This window comes from Anolis carolinensis, chromosome 2 (genome assembly GCF_035594765.1).
Source record: "Anolis carolinensis isolate JA03-04 chromosome 2, rAnoCar3.1.pri, whole genome shotgun sequence".
Lineage (NCBI taxonomy): Eukaryota > Metazoa > Chordata > Lepidosauria > Squamata > Dactyloidae > Anolis > Anolis carolinensis.
This window is the reverse complement of record NC_085842.1, coordinates 105,562,857-105,579,314: the sequence shown is the minus strand read 5'-3', so window position 1 is coordinate 105,579,314 and position 16,458 is coordinate 105,562,857. Positions and strand designations below refer to the sequence as shown.

Genomic DNA, 16,458 nt, shown 5'->3' with positions numbered 1-16,458 from the left:
GGATTATTTATGTTATGACTCCAAGTCCAGGGCTTGGAAATTCAGCCCTGGGACTTGGTTCCATGACAGGTCATGGTTTTCAGACCTACTTAGCATGAAGGTTCTGGGTCACTGGCAGAAAGAGAAGAAAGATTTGCATCTTCAAGGGCTAGCTATTCTTTCTTCTCTGGAGATGTTCTAGCAAACATTTTAAGATTTAATGGCAGTACTTGGATAAAATGAGTTGCCTAGCAAAAGAAGCTTGAAACATCATCATCCAGAATAAACCTAGGGATCCACAGTGTTGGTGTGATTTGGTCTATTCTAACTCTATGATTCTACGATTGTTGGACTAGAAAGACCAGGATCTGAATCCATAGTTGCCTTAGTTTGGAATTGACTTGAAGGCATGTAATAATAATAAGAACAACAACAGCAGCAACAACAACGAGGAACTCCACCAACTGGGTCTATACTACAACCTAGAGAGGCTTCTTTCAGTGATGTCAGGGTGGTGGATGTTGACCCAGTTCCAGTTGACGTGAGGCAGTCCTAGATTTCTGAACAGCTTTAGAAGAAAGAGTTGAACATCAGCATGATTGAGAGATGCTGAGGAACATCTTGCAGTATGCAGCTAAAATTTCTTCCCTTCCAGCTTTTGCCTCAAGATTCAAAGAAGTGGAATGCCAATTATGCCCCCCACAGTTTAGAAATCATTGCTCCAGGGAAGACAAATAGCTGTGATGAGTAAATGATGGTGGGGAAGGTGCTGAAATCATATGCACTTTCTAGAAGTGATATTTCCTTCACTGGCTCGTCCTTTCCTCTTGCTGTTGATTTTGATGACAGCTACTAGGCTTGGATTATGTCTACTCCTCCATTTCTGTTTGCCATGCTATTGGAAAGGGTCAAATTGTCCAGTGATTATAGCACTTGCAGCTGGAGGGAGATTGTTCCTTTTATTTGGCAAGTCTTCTTCTCTTCTGGTCCAGTGCCCTGGATCCCCATTTGACAGGTGAAAAGCTCATACCTCAGTCTGAGTCAAGCTGTTGTGATTTGTCTGTATATACATTAAAAATAACATATATATATATATCTATAGGCGCCTCCGGTGGCGCAGTGGGTTAAACCCTTGTGCAGGCAGGACTGCTGACGTGAAGGTTGGGTTGCTGACCTGAAGGTTGCCGGTTCAAATCAGGGGAGAGCTCAGATGAGCTCTCTGTCAGCTCCAGCTCCCCATGTGGGGACATGAGAGAAGCCTCCCACAAGGATGATAAAAACATCAAACATCCGGATGTCCCCTGGCAATGTCTTTGCAGACGGCCAATTCTCTCACACCAGAAGTGACTTGCAGTTTCTCAAGTTGCTCCTGACATGAAAAAAACTCTCCAAAACATACATTAATAAAGTGTGTATGTATGCATTAGCAGTTGATATACTTAGTAGCAGATATATGATTAAATCAGTTTGTGTAATATAACTTAATATTGCTTAATTTTGCATTGTATTAGGTTTTCAGTGTTCTATATAGTTGCTTAACTCCTCAAAATCTTCCCCGTTGCTTTTGCTGGAATGGATCAAAATCTTTCTTGCCACTTAGTGTCTTGATTTGATTTGTCTCCATAAACATTTACTAAAATTCTGGGAAAGGAAGCTTTTCTCTAATTTCTTGTGTTTTAATAAGAGTCTCACAAGATTTTGTTGTGCACTGCTAAGGTCTTGAATCCTAAGGGCCCACCGTTAGTGAAGATAGCAGTTTCTGCAAGGAGGATTGAAATTGGTACTTAAAATAATACTCAGCTTGTCAAATTTTGCTAGAAATATTAAAAGTGAGAGAGACATGAGTATCAACACTCTGGACTTATCTGGTCAGCTGGGTATCAGCCTATTTTAATACTGTGATAAACAGCTTAGAATCTATTTTAGAATGCCTGTCTGCTGGATGTCTGTTTAGACTTCCTGTTTATTTGACTGTCATTTTTAAGCGCATCAAATAATGGATCTTTGGACATCTCCCTCAGAACAGATTTTTCTAGGGATTTTTCAGATCTGCATAAGAAAGTGGCACAACTGTAAACATATTCATATTTGTCATGAAGATATAGTGCATAAAGGGATTTGTAGTGTTCATTTTATGGATCAAAGGCATGGCAGGGAAAGGAATGAGATAATTAGTAAAAATAGGTTGCAGCTACTCAACCGGGTGGATCACACAGTCTGCAATTACTTGAGAACCTTCTGTTCTTCTGATGGAAAATACAACTCTGGGATGGAAGATCAAACATTTAAACTGGTTTTTCACAAGGGATGATGTGCAATATGATGAGATTATAGGAGACAGCTTCCTGCACAAATAGACCAATCAAGAAGCAAGTATGTAATTGGTATATAAACAGTTTAAAAATCTGATAGTGCTAATGTCAAAAGAATGTTAGTTGAGATAGGTGTGGAAACAACAAAGCAAAAAGTAGTAGAACAACTTGGAGCCAAAGCTAGGAAAAGTACAATAGGAGCTCTGTTTTTTTACTCGTTGCCCACAGGTATTGTTCACTATGTTTAAGATAGATTGTAAACACTTAATATGTTTTAGGTTTCACTCTTGCGATTCAGTGAGTCATGTCTTGGGACTGGATGTGAAAGTTGTACATTGAAATACTTGCTGATTTCCATTGGGTGGTCATTAACCAAGTAATAATTCCCAATTTAGGATTATTGGAATGTTACCCTAATTTTTTAGCCTGTATTCTTGGCAATAGGAGAATGAGAGACAAGAACAGCAATTTTTCCAGAATAATTTCTACTTGTATCTCAAGTGTGGATGTCTGGCAGCAGTGCTTCATCTCTACTTTTCCTCTCTGTCCATGATGCAGTCATGCCGGCCACATGACCTTAGAGGTGTCTATGGACAACGCCAGCTCTTCGGCTTAGAAATGAAGATGAGCACTGAAGAGAGCCCAATTTGTGGTACTCAACTCAGGCAGGGGAAATTCTTTTTTTAAATCCCACTGCTGCCTCCAATTGAGGAGATGTGCGCATGTGTGAGAGGGAGGGATGGAGGATGTGTGAATGTATGACAGGGAGAATTTAGTGGATAAGGAAGGATAACCGAACTGATGGGTTTAAATGAGTAAAGATGGTAACTTATATATAAAAGTACGGTAACTTATATAGATAGGTACGGTAACTGCCACCAACGTGAGGTAATGGGTTTCTTTCAGGCTTACAGAGAGGCAAGGAGATTGATCTTTGTGAACAATAACAAAATTCAAGTTTATTTGTACATAAGCGTATGGTTCCAATACATAAACGTTTCAGGATCTTAAGTTACAATGCCGTCTTGTTTGAATGGATATTTCTTAAATAACTTCTCTTCAAAACAGTATACTAAACTCCCGGTCAACCTATATTCCCAGCCTTTCCCCTGAGTGACCATAAGCTGCCGTCCTTAGCTGATTTCCACAGCTCCTAATCTTTCCAAGACCTAACCGCAACTGTCCTTTTTAAACCCTCACAGCAACTCCTTTTTAAAAAAGGGAATATACTCTCAACTGTCAACTTAGCCACGCCCCCTTTTTCCTCCCAAGGGAAGCTGTGTTACCATGGCAACCTACCAAATGCTGCTTCCAGCTAGTTTCCATGTTAGGCTTTTCCTTGCTAATATATAACTCTTTTTTTTAACAAACAAATAAATAAAATTATATCAATAATCTCTGTTTAACACATAACTTCTCTACAAGCGCCAATCCCCAGAGTCAGTCATGACAGGACTTAACGTCAGGGGAAACCTTTACCTTTACCTTACCAGAAAGGTAGTGTGTAAATCTGAAATGAGCTCACACTGATGGATTGACAAAGATCCCAAGTATATCATTTCAGCTGCCTCAAACATGCTACCAGCTGAGAAAGGTTTCCCTGGGTAGGCCTCTTGGTTGATCTGCATGTCTCCCAAGACAAGTAAGAAACATTAGGTGCCTCTTCTTTCCTGGCCTCTCTCTTCCCCCGCCCACCTCTTTTCCCAAAGTGGGATAAGGTTTCTACCACATTGTTAATTTCAATTTAATGAGCTAGCTTGTATTGGAGAATTGGTATGAGTGATGCCAAAAGTGTATGAAATTAAGCTTCGAAAGGTAGAAAGCTGGAGCAATGTTACATCTAGAGCCAAATTACTAAGATGAAAGCATCTCGAATTACTCATCTAATTGAAAAAATCCACATAATATTTTCAGAATTATTTGAACAGTGAAAACAGATACATTTTTCTTTTGCAGCCAAGTGCTTAAAGGGCATAATGTGAAAAGTATTATCCCCCCCCCCCCCCCCGATCTATAGTCTTGGGATATTGATTGTGTGCCCTCCAGATTTTTTTGGACTGTAACCAAGAATGCTGGCAGTTGCAATTCAGTAACGTTTAGATGGCAACAGTAGTCCTACTTCACCTATAGTGAAAGTGTGTAAACATAATGATACTATGTACATCTTCATAATGATACTGCTGGACCAAAAAAATCGTCCTGTCCATCATGCAGCTGATGGATAAAAGGAAAATGGGTGCTTCTAAAAGAGTACCATAAGAATGGTGTAGAACCCATACAACATAAATTACTGTGCTACCAGAGGAATAGCTGTGTGTGGCAAAAGATGGATGGACCCACAGGGAGGATGGTCTTATAAAGCATTGTTATGTTCTATTCTATGTGGTTTTAAAATGTACATCATGGTCACAAGGGTCTATCAAATTTAGTTTGTGGTCAGAAATTGGGTAAGTGTGTTAAGTCACCATGTAGTCTGATCCTGTCCAAAAGGATTCTCTCTCTATTTATATGTGCTTTCAAGTAGCGTGTTGACTTATGGTGACCACATACATTTTGTAGGGTTTCCTACTTTCCTTAGGCAAGGAATACTCGGATGTTGTTTTGCCACTTTCTTCATTTGAAATATAGCCTATAGCACCTAATATTCATTGGTGGTCTCTCACCCAGGTACTGACCCTGCTTGCTTCCAAGATCAGACAAGATTTTGTGTCTTTAGGATATGTAGGCCCCTTGAAGAATTCTGGATACAGTATATGGAAAAATGCATCCAGCATCCAGGTCATTTCACCTTGTCCTAGAGAATATTCATATCTATATGACTTGATCTCTTTACTTAGAAGCAAGGAGTTAATGTGTAATAATACACCACTGATGGGATGGAACTAATTGATCATAGGATTCTAATGAAGCTTCATTTCTCCCTTGTCATTCTTCTAAAATTGTGTTTTTGCCTCTTGCATTGATGGTGTCACACCAGGCTAACATCACACAAACATCAGCCTCATGTCGATACCAGGCAAGATTCTGGAAAAGATCATTAAGGAAGTGGTCTGCGAACACTTAGAAACAAATGCGGTCATTGCTAATAATCAACACGGATTTATCAAAAACAAATCATGCCAGACTAATCTGATATTGTTTTTTGATAGAGTTACAAGTTGGGTAGATGCAGGGAACACCATGGATGTAGAGTATCTGGATTTTAGTAAGGCCGTCGACAAGGTCCCCCATGACTTTATGGCAAACAAGCTAGTCAAATGTGGGCTAGGCAAAACTATGGTTAGGTGGATCTGTAATTGGTTAAGTGAACGAACCCAAAGAGTGCTCACCAATGCATCTTCTTCATCTTGGAAAGAAGTCACGAGTGGAATGTCGCAGGGTTCCATCCTGGGCCCGGTTCTGTTTAACATCTTTATTAATGACTTAGATGAAGGGCTAGAAGGCATTATCATCAAGTTTGCAGACAAAACCAAACTGGGAGGGATAGCTAACACTCCAGAAGACAGGAGCAGAATTCAAAACGATCTTGACAGCTTAGAGAGATGGGCCGAAACTTACAAAATGAAGTTCAACGGGGACAAATGCAAGATACTCTACTTAGACAGAAAAAATGAAATGCAAAGATACAGAATGGGGGCAATGCCTGGCTCGACAGCAGTATGTGTGAAAAAGATCTTGGAGTCCTTATGGACAACAAGTTAAACATGAGACAACAATGTGATGTGGCTGCTAAAAAAGCCAATGGGATTTTGGCCTGCATAAATAGGAGTATAGTATCTAGATCCAGGGAAGTCATGCTACCCCTCCATTCTGCCTTGGTCAAACCACACCTGGAATACTGTGTCCAATTTTGGGCACTGCAATTGAAGGGAGATGTTGACAAGCTGGAAAGTGTCCAGAGGACAGTGACTAAAATGATCAAGGGTCTGGAGAACAAGTCCTATGAGGACCAGCTTAATGAGCTGGCCATGAGCCTGCAGAAGAGAAGACTGAGATGAGACATGATAGCCATGTATAAATATGTGAGGAGAAGTCATAGGAAGGAGGGAGCAAACTTGTTTTCTGCTGCCCTGGAGACTAGGATGCGGAACAATGGCTTCAAACTACAGGAAAGGAGATTCCACCTGAACATTAGGAAGAACTTCCTGACTGAGAGAGCTGTTCGGCAGTGGAACTCTCTGCCTCAGAGTGTGGTGGAGGCTCCTTTGGAAGCTTTTAAGCAGAGGCTGGATGGCCATCTGTCAGGGGTGCTTTGAATGTGATTTCCTGCTTCTTGGCAGGGGGTTGGACTGGATGGCCCATGAGGTCTCTTCCAACTCTATGATTCTAATACAACCGTCTCTCCGGCTGTTATGTTTTCATCTGTACAACGGCATTTGGTAGGGATCTTATCTCCACCCAAAAGAGTGATACCTGAGAATGGGATATATGGTTGTTTGCTTTCATGTAAGTCACTTGATTTTCTACAGCAGTGGGAAAGATTTTCAAAAGGTTTTCACTTTCTTGGAATTTCATCTCATAATGATATTACTAGCCCTCCCTTTTGGCTCAGTACAGTAGCTTGTCAATAAAACCTATGGAATTGTATATTAAATTCACACACACACACACACAAAATAAACAGCTATAAGTATCAGGGAAAAAATGAAAAAGCATCCATTTTACATTGCAATATGTTTTTGTGAGGCTTTTTGCATTTTTTTATAGATTTCCCCAGTGAATCAAAATAGCAGTAATAAGAGTCTGAGCATCCACTGGAGGCTACTGGCAGAATTATCTTCCTACTGACTTTCATAAGCTGATTTATTTATGGACATTGGCCGAGAATACTTTAAACCAGAATGTAGGCAAAAAGACGATGACTGACTTAAAGCCCTTGCTATAGTAAAAATAAGGATTTGCATAAGGGAATTACTATGTGGGGATGATATATCATGCCTATCTAGCATATTAAAGAGGTGCATTTTTGGAAGTATAAAAAGACAATAAAATGCTGTTGTTATTGTTAGAAAGCATTCAGGATACGGCAACGATAGCAACACTCAGGAGCTCACTGCATTTTTTAAACCGAGCACCAGCTCACATATTAGTCCTATTGGCTCATTCTTTCTGTGCTGCTGTTGTGTTGTTTTATTCATTTGTATCCTGCCTCTCTCAATAATGTAATTCAGGGAGGCTAACAGCCTATTTTAAAACAATGCAAATTTGAAAGTATATAAAAACTTGCATAAAAGCATAAATACAAAAGTTAATTGAAAACTATTAAACAGTTGTTGGTAGAATTCCCCACTCTATCAAGGCAACAGTAATAACAGTCTAAACATCCACTGGAGGTTAAAAATTATAAACAATAAAATTTATGCTAAAATGTGTATTTTATGTCCACTTAAAGACAGCGAAGCACCGAGTTAAACAACCACCCCAAAAGGAGATCAAGGAAGGGATCTCCCCATGTATGGAGGGAGATCTGAAGTCTAGGAGCATCAGCAAGAAAGAAAATGTTGACAGTTTGACACCATTGTTCTTTATGGCAACCAAGTCCAGGAGTGGCTATAAGCAAGGGAAACCATGGGCAACTGGTTCCTAGTGAGAATAACTGTATGATAGATCCTTACAAATGTTTGTGATACTCATTCTTCACATTGTTAGATGGACACTAGCCACTCCTTAAATGTATCCTCAAAATACTTGTGGTAAATGGTGCTCCTTATGTTTGAGGCAGAATTTCTAATGATTCTGGAACTAAACAGACCTAGGAACTATAGTTCTTTCCCCCCCACTATAGCTCCCCATATTAGTGTAGTCACTGGCTATGTTGGCAGGAGGATTTTGGCATCTCTTGTCCAAAAATGTACCTTTTCCAAGCTTGGGAATTCTGGAGTGTATGGTAGTAGTCTCTATGGTGGCTCCTCCTGCTTGGACAACAGGCTTCCCCTTTTGCGGGGCTGATGAGCCATTCAGAGTCCTGCTCCTAGGAAGGGCAGAGGAAGTTTCCTTCATGACTGAAATGCAGCATGTGGCCAGACTGTCCACCAACAGCAGTGGCAACTAACTAGAAATGTTATTGCAGTCATTGAAAATGTGCCACCACAAGGCATTTGCATTTGTGGATATCCTGGGCTCTTTCTTGCATACTTCACACAAATACATGCCCAAGGACAGTTGTGAAGATTTGAACTACCTAAAATGGCCTCTGGCTTGTACTTGGATGGCATTACAGCTTTATGCCGCATTCCTTTTATGGCTACAGTTAGGTAAATCAATGCAGTCAATCACCTTTAGCATAAATACATTCTTGAGAAGCCGCAAACAACAAAGAGATTCAGCAAGTGAGGAGCTGTTCCAGAGTATTATGAAACAGCTTTGGGGAACAGAAAAACTGCAGATAGTATTTAGAGGGAAAAACTCTTGAGTTCACTTTGAAGGAGATATCCGGACAAATTACTAGTTTGCATCATGGTCATGGACTGTATGTCCCGCTATCCTCGCAGCATACTTTTATTTTCATTTTTCTTAAAAACTCCTGGGATGAATGGCTGAAAGGAGTGCAGCATGTCTGAACAATGATCTGGGTGCAACTATATTTTTTAGATTTTGTTGTTGTTATGTGGCTTCAGGTAGTTTCTGCCTTAAGTCAACCCAAGGCTATTGTATGGAGTTTTGTGAGGCTAAGAGGATGTGTGACTTGCCTAAGGTCATACAGTGAGTTTTCATGGCCAAGTGGAGATTTAAACACTGTTTTCCAGAGTAGTAGTCTTCAACCACTACACTGTCTTTGTTAATAGGCAAACATATCATTTCTAGGCTCTCAATCTGTTAGGTCTCTCTTTCTTCCATTAAAAATATTTAATCCTAACTGCCTCTGGTTGTTTTGTTATGAACCCTTTAGTTCTTAACAACAGCGCACAGGCAGTTTGGAGGTGAATCCATCTGTTTGGCTTGAGATGCTCTAGATATGTGGAGACAATCACTTGTTTGAAGGTACGTTAACAGTTCTTCTCATCATGGAAGTTGGAATGATCTTGTTATCCTAATCTGCCCAGTTGACTTCTTGCCCAGCATGGTTCAGGGAGAAATATCAATCAATAAATTAATTAATTAATTAAAACAAATAAACTTTGGTGAGATGTGATCTCTAAACAGGCCCTGTGTTTTCCAGTTAAGGAGTGCTATCTTGGATCCTGCCAGAAAAAGCTAGCATTGACGAATGTTTGGCATCTCAGAGGAGAAACAAGATACAACAGACTTGCTATAACTTGTTTGGAGTTCTATTGAGTACTAATTGTCTGAGAATTGCTTCTGTATTGGTTTCCAAACTCCTTCCTATGTTTGCTGGGGGGTAAATTGAAAGATCCACTGTGCCCAGGATTGCAAAATCCTTGGTGAATTAAAATGGCAATGGACACCTATTGCTATCTACCTACCGTGTTTTCCCAAAAATAAGACAGTGTCTTATATTAATTTTTGCTCCCAAAGATGCTCTAGGTCTTATTTTCCGGGAATGTCTTATTTTTCCATGAAGAAGAATTCACATTTATTGTTGATCAAAAAATGAACATTTATTATATACTGTACAATAGTTGTCATCATAAACCAGCATAACCAGACAAATTGTGAATCCTATAAAGAATTTCTTGTTACTACCAATATTTCCATGTGTAACACTTTATGGTATGTACCTTTACCGATCCTGCATGCTCTGGTGTTCTGTTCGGCGGGTATGCTTCCAAACAAAAACTTTGCTAGGTCTTACTTTTGGGGGAGGCCTTATATTTAGTAATTCAGCAAAACCTCTACTAGGTCTTATTTTCTGGGGATGTCTTATTTTAGGGGAAACAGGGTAGAGGCTTTTTGAGCCATTTAGCCTGCCCTGAGGCCACAAAAGTTAATGCCAGGAGGCTTTGTCTTGGTCCTGGTTGTTCATGCCACACTCGGTGAGCCACTTTACTGTACTTCTGCCTCATTTGTAAAGGCAGAAATTTCAGACAGTTCTGTCTTGCCCATCCTCAAAGGCAACCAGAGTGGCTTTTGGTAAATATAATAGCCAAGGGCCAAAAGAGGACAGGGCTGTGGCACCTTTAATAGTTACATAGAAGAATATATTTCAGGAGTTATAGCTTGTCATGAAATTAAAAACACGGAATTCCTCTTCTCTTTTATATTTGAACACTCTGTCATAATTGTTAATATTCACATCAGAAGACTCCCCTTGTAAGTAGTTTAGATGCATGAATACTAACAACAGGACCTTTTCTGCAGTTGCATTGCACTTTATTTCTTATAATTTATTTATTTTTTTAGAGTACTGGTTTATCACCTTTCTGTTAAGCAGGGCCCCTGAAGCAATGCAGAACACATTTGAACAGATTAAAAGCTACTTTTAAAAATCAAGCAGTATTTTAAAACCAGTTTTTAAGGCACAAAAAATTAAAATAATCCAAATGCTGGCCCCCACTTTAATGATCTTTTAAAACATGGCTTTAAAAGCAGGCATTTGAAAATGGCTAATTGTAAACCAAGAGATGGAAGTTTTTAATGGGATTAATTTTAATTGGGTTTTATTGCTGTTACCAACAAGAGCAGGTTCTGTGATGTTTTAGTGGTACTATATGTCTTAATTGTTGTAAAGTTTTATATTTATATGGGTGATGTTTATGAGTTATAATTAATATGCTTATTGGGATTTATTTTTCTTCTATGTATTATGATTTGGCTTTTCTGATTTATTTCTTTTGATTTAACCTTTTTGGGATTGCAAGTGTGACTGATACCTTGTTACATTGTTACCTCTTGTTGTAAACTGCTTCGACTCCCCTTGGGGAGAGGGGGGAGGGATATAAATAAAGCTTTATGTTGTTGTTGTTGTTAAATTCTAGTGCCAATTTTAAGGAGAAAATGCCGTGGAAAATAGTGAGGACTTCAGCTCCTTCTGAAAGCTGACAAGGAACAGAGCCAGCTTGACTTCTTTTGGGAAGAGATTTTACATCAAGGTGCTACTTTTGAGAAAACAGTGGTTCATATACTCACCTGTCTAGCCTCTTAACGTGGTGAAATGTAGAATAAGGCCTTCATCAAGACTCACAGATTCTGACACAAGCCTTTTGGGGTTTTGTAGGTCAAAGCCAGCCCCTTGAATTGAGCTAAGGAGTAAACTATAAACCAGTGCAACTGTTACAAGATTGGTGGTTTTTGGTCTCTAAAGAAAAAGCAGAATAACAATTTAGCATTAGCTGTAGCTTCTGAACTCTTTTCAAGGAAAGCCCCAAATAGATCTCTTAACAGTATTGTAATTGGGAAGTCATTAAGGCCAAATGAGCCTTCTCTGGGATGAAGTTAGCACACTAGTTAAAGACACCCATTTTGCTGTATGTTGACCTTTCCCCCTTGTCTGCCCACATGGATTTTGATTTGATTTAAATTAATAGGTTTATGTACATATTTGACAGATTTATACATGCATAACTCTAATTGATTTCTAGTTATCTGGACTTTAAGTGACAATTAATGAAGATCAATATGTTGAAACTGCTGGCACTGGGCTGAAGCCAATTTTTCGTTCCAACTAGAGTAGACATAGTAGATGAGTGGCATGAACCAAATTCTCATTTTTAAAATACTACTTGTTTAAAAAGCAGCTTGTTAAAGTGGGGATAGGGAAAGAATTGACACCCCCAGGTTGTGTGCTGCCCGCAGACCTCTCAATTTTTAAAAAAATTCTTTTGATTGCATCCAAATTCACCTTTCTCCCAACATATCCTCTTTTTTGAAGCTAAAATTTAATCTTATTCCATAGTAAAAATGCAGCAGTCATGTCATTCGTTGGTTTGAAGTAATCTGCTAGGAAATGTGTTTATCAAAGTGTGGCAACTTTACTTCTGTTGAAAAAATTGAATTTGATATCATTTCCTGGTTGGTGATGGTTTCCCCTGTTCTCAAAAATGCCCTGAATACACCCTAAGGCATCCCCCCAAAGCTTTTTGGGGTGTGTGGTGCTGGGAATGGCCCTCCGAGGACCCCTGGTGGGACAGTGTGGCCTTTTAAGCCCTGACAGTTTCCCACCTGAGTTTGCAAACAAAGATACATTTCACTTATTCCATTTTATCCTCACCAGGATAATATGAGATAGGTCAGGCTTGGAGCTTGTGACATCATAACATGAGAATAAGCTGATATGGTACCTTTGTTTCTTTGTGCAATAAAGACACATATGGACATATTTGGAAGTATGAGGAACTGCCAAGCTGTCAAAAGTGTGGGATTTACTAGTCCCAGGATATAGAAGGTGTGGCTGATTGTAAAAGACAAACAACCAGCTCAAGAAAAAAATTGATTTGAGCCCCAAATGCCAATTTCCATCATTTATCCCACGTGGAATAATGAAGTACCAGTTTCATAGAAAATAAGTAGAACTGATTTAATGTAGTAGTTTGAGCACTTAATAATAATAATAATAATAATAATAATAATAATAATGCTTTATTTATACCCCACCACCATCTCCTCACAGGGACTCAGGGCGGCTTACATTGGGCGAAGCCCAAACAACATAATTAAACAAAGAAACAATAACATAAATACACTTCACAGTATAAAAAGAAACAATAATCTATATATATAAAAGGATAAAAAAAATGGCCTAGGACAAAACAACAAAACTACACATCCCAGAAACACTAAACTTGACAACACAACCCCTCATTCATGCCTCTACGTTCATACAACAAAAAGAAAAGAAAAATAAAGTCCTAATTAGAAGGAGAGGAAGAATTGTTTTTTATCCAATTGCTGCCAGTTACAAGGCTAAGCTCTGCCCACTTGGTCTCCTAGCAACCTACTCAGCCCAGGGGACAGGCACAGTTAGGCCTCAGGCCTCTTCCACACTGCCTATAAGATACAGATTATCTGATTTTAACTGGATTATATGGCAGTGTAGACTCAAGGCCCTTCCACACAGCTATATTACCCATTTATAGTGTGCATTTTATACAGCTGTGTAGAGGGGGCCTCATATAATCCAGTTCTAAGCAGATAATATAAGATTATAAATATACAGTAGAGTCTCACTTATCCAACATAAACAGGCCAGCAGAACGTTGGATAAGTGAATATGTTGGATAATAAGGGATTCAGGAAAAGCCGATTAAACATCAAATTAGGTAATGATTATACAAATTAAGCACCAAACATCATGTTATACAACAAATTTGACAGAAAAAGTAGTTCAATGCTCAGTAATGCTATGTTGTAATTACTGTATTTACAAATTTAGCACCAAAATATCACAATGAATTTAAAACATTGACTACAAAAACATTGACTACTAAAAGGCAGACTGCGTTGGATAATCCAGAACATTGGATAAGCGAATGTTGGATAAGTGAGATTCTACTGTAATATGAAATAATTACTATGGTAATCCAGTCCAACCCAATTCTGCCATGGAGGACACAATCCAATCACGCCCAACAGATGGCCACCCAGCCTCTCAATAATAATAATAATAATAAGAAGAAGAAGAATATCATACAATCATAAGGTTAGGAGACACCCCTAAATATCATCCAATTCAACTTCCTTCTACCATGTGACGACACAAACCAAGCAATCCTGACAGATGGCCATCCAAGATCTGCACAGTAATCATACAAATCGAATCATAGAATCAGACAGTTAGGAGAGACCCCTAAAGGCCATCCAGTCCAACCCAACTCTGCCATTGGACGATACAATCCAAGCACTCCCAACAGATGGCCAGCCTGCCTCTCAATAATAATAAGAAGAATATCATACAATCCTAAGGTTAGCAGATACCTCTAAGGATCATCCAGTTCAACTTCCTTATATCATGCAGTTGGACACAATCCAACCACTCCTGACAGATGGCCATCCAATATCTGCACAATAATAATACACATCGAATCATAGCATCAGACAGTTAAGAAACACCCCTAAAGGCCATCCAGTCCAACCCAATTCTGCCATGCAGGACACAATCCAAGTACTCCCAACAGATGGCCACCCAGCCTCTCAATACTAATACTAATAATAATAAAAATAACAACAACATCATACAATCCTAAGGTTTGGAGTGACCCCTAAGGATCATCCAGATCAACTTCCTTCTACCATGCAGGAGGACACAATCCAAGCACTCCTGACAGATGGCCATCCAGCCTCTACATAATAATGATGATGAAGATGATGATAATAATAATAATAATAATAATAATAATAATAATAATAATAATAATAGAAGCATAGAATCCAAGAGTTTGGAGAGACCCCTAAGGGCCATCCAGCCCAACCCTTTCTACTATGCAGCAGGACACAATCCAAGCATTCACAACACATGGACAAGGTATAAATACTATACAATACTACACAGGGACATAGACCCCCTCTACCCTCACCACTTTCACAGTACACAAACAACCAAATGCATACTAAACATAAAGACAACCATACAATAGACATTCAATACCACCACTACCTCAACAAGTTCTCACCAACGCCACCAGACAACGCCACAGCAACGCGTGGCCGGGCACAGCTAGTACAATATAAAACAGGGGTTTTATAACAGTTGATAATATCAGTCAACCACCAGGCACAATTCTGTCGACTACATAGGTGGAGAAACTGAAGCAGCTATACAAGAGTAAAATAATAAGTTAATGTGCATAGATAATAAGGACCTAATAAGATACAGAGTAGAAGTATAATACCATCTAGGGCAGATTATCCAATGTTTGTCACCAAAGGCCAGCCGAAACATCCAGGTCTTTAGTTGTTTCCTGAAGGGAGGATAGAGGGAGCTAACCGAATCTCCCTGAGGAGGGAGTTCCGGAGTCGGGGCCACGACCAAGAAGGTCCTCTCTCTCGTCCCCACCAAACGTAGTTGTGAAAAAGGTGGAAGCAAGAGGAGGGCCTCCCCAGAGGATCTTAGAAATCGTGTAGGTTCATAGGGGACGACACGGTCACGAAGATAGGCATAACAATTCTGGAGACCAGATTTCAAATCTCTGCTTGGCCATGGAAACCCAGTGGCTGATCTTGGCCAAGTCACAATCTCTCAGTTTCAGAGGAAGCCAAAGACCAATCTCCTCCTCTGAACAAATCTTTCCAGGAAAACCCTATGATAGATTTTGCTTTAGGGTTGCTATATGTCAGAAACTACGTGCGTGCAAGCTCAAATTTGTCCTGTTGACCTCTGTGAGATTTTTTTCTCATTGGACCTGCTCTATTTATCCCATCTTTAAAAGGAAAGGAAAATAACCATAGTCCCCATGCAGGTTTCACTGCAGCCATCCATCTCATCATTTGAGAGTAACCTTGTTTGGGTGGGAAGAGAATGAAGTGACAGTCTCAGAAGGTAGATTAGAGGAAATGGAAGGAATGGTGTTGGGGTGGAGGAGAAAAGGAGCACGATAGTAGAAATGGAAGAAAAGTGTCCTGGTGGAATAGGATGGTGTAGCGAGAACGAAAGAGCAAGACTAAGGAAAGAGAGAGAAGAGGGAGAGTGAAGGGGAAGAGCTATATTGGAGGATGAATCCTTGACTAGGCTAGAAATCAACTTCTTCTGGGAAAGAAGTTGATTTCATGTCTTTTGGAGAATTGTTTGAAGGTGAAGAATGAACAATTGCTGTCTGATAATTTTTCTTTGAAGATTTTAAAATATAAAATCCATTCTGGTAGGGGCTAAGGTGATCTGTCCTCAGAGACCCAGTGGATGGTCTCCATCATTATATGCCATATTGAAGATTTCAGAGTTAGACTGAGGCAGTGCCACCAACCAGCAAGCTTCCTGGCTGGGGAGGGGTTTAAGCTCTGGTCATAAAGGTATTATGCCCAGTTCTCTATAGACTTTTGAACCCATTTTATTTTTTAAAAAAATTCTGTTCAGCTTTAGTCTCATCATTAGTGATGTATAAAAAACCTGCCCCCTGTGGTGGTTTTTCATTTCCACAAGTCATTTCCACAAACACATTGTATTGTTTTTATCATGTGATGAACATGATATATAAAAAACCTGTCTTTAGTTGCCTCAGTTTCCAAATTTTCTCTATAATGAGGGTCCTCATCTTCAACAGGGCGTGATCTCAACTTGATCCCATCTTTCCGACAGAGCCACCTCGATGGTGGAGGTTGCCCTACATGTGCACAGATT

The 16,458-nt window shown here is 39.5% G+C and overlaps 1 protein-coding gene and 1 long non-coding RNA gene across 5 annotated transcripts in view; both read left to right on the top strand.

Annotated features, from left to right (window-relative positions):
* The window catches only part of LOC134296165 (uncharacterized), a 32,095-nt gene extending 17,627 nt beyond the window's left edge, over positions 1 to 14,468 (top strand). Inside the window, exon 2 of the long non-coding RNA XR_010002746.1 lies at positions 70 to 14,468. This is a non-coding gene — a long non-coding RNA (uncharacterized LOC134296165). The remainder of the gene's footprint in view (positions 1 to 69) is intronic.
* jade2 (jade family PHD finger 2) overlaps positions 1 to 16,458 on the top strand; it is a 202,354-nt gene that overhangs the window by 71,123 nt on the left and 114,773 nt on the right. The window lies entirely within an intron of this gene.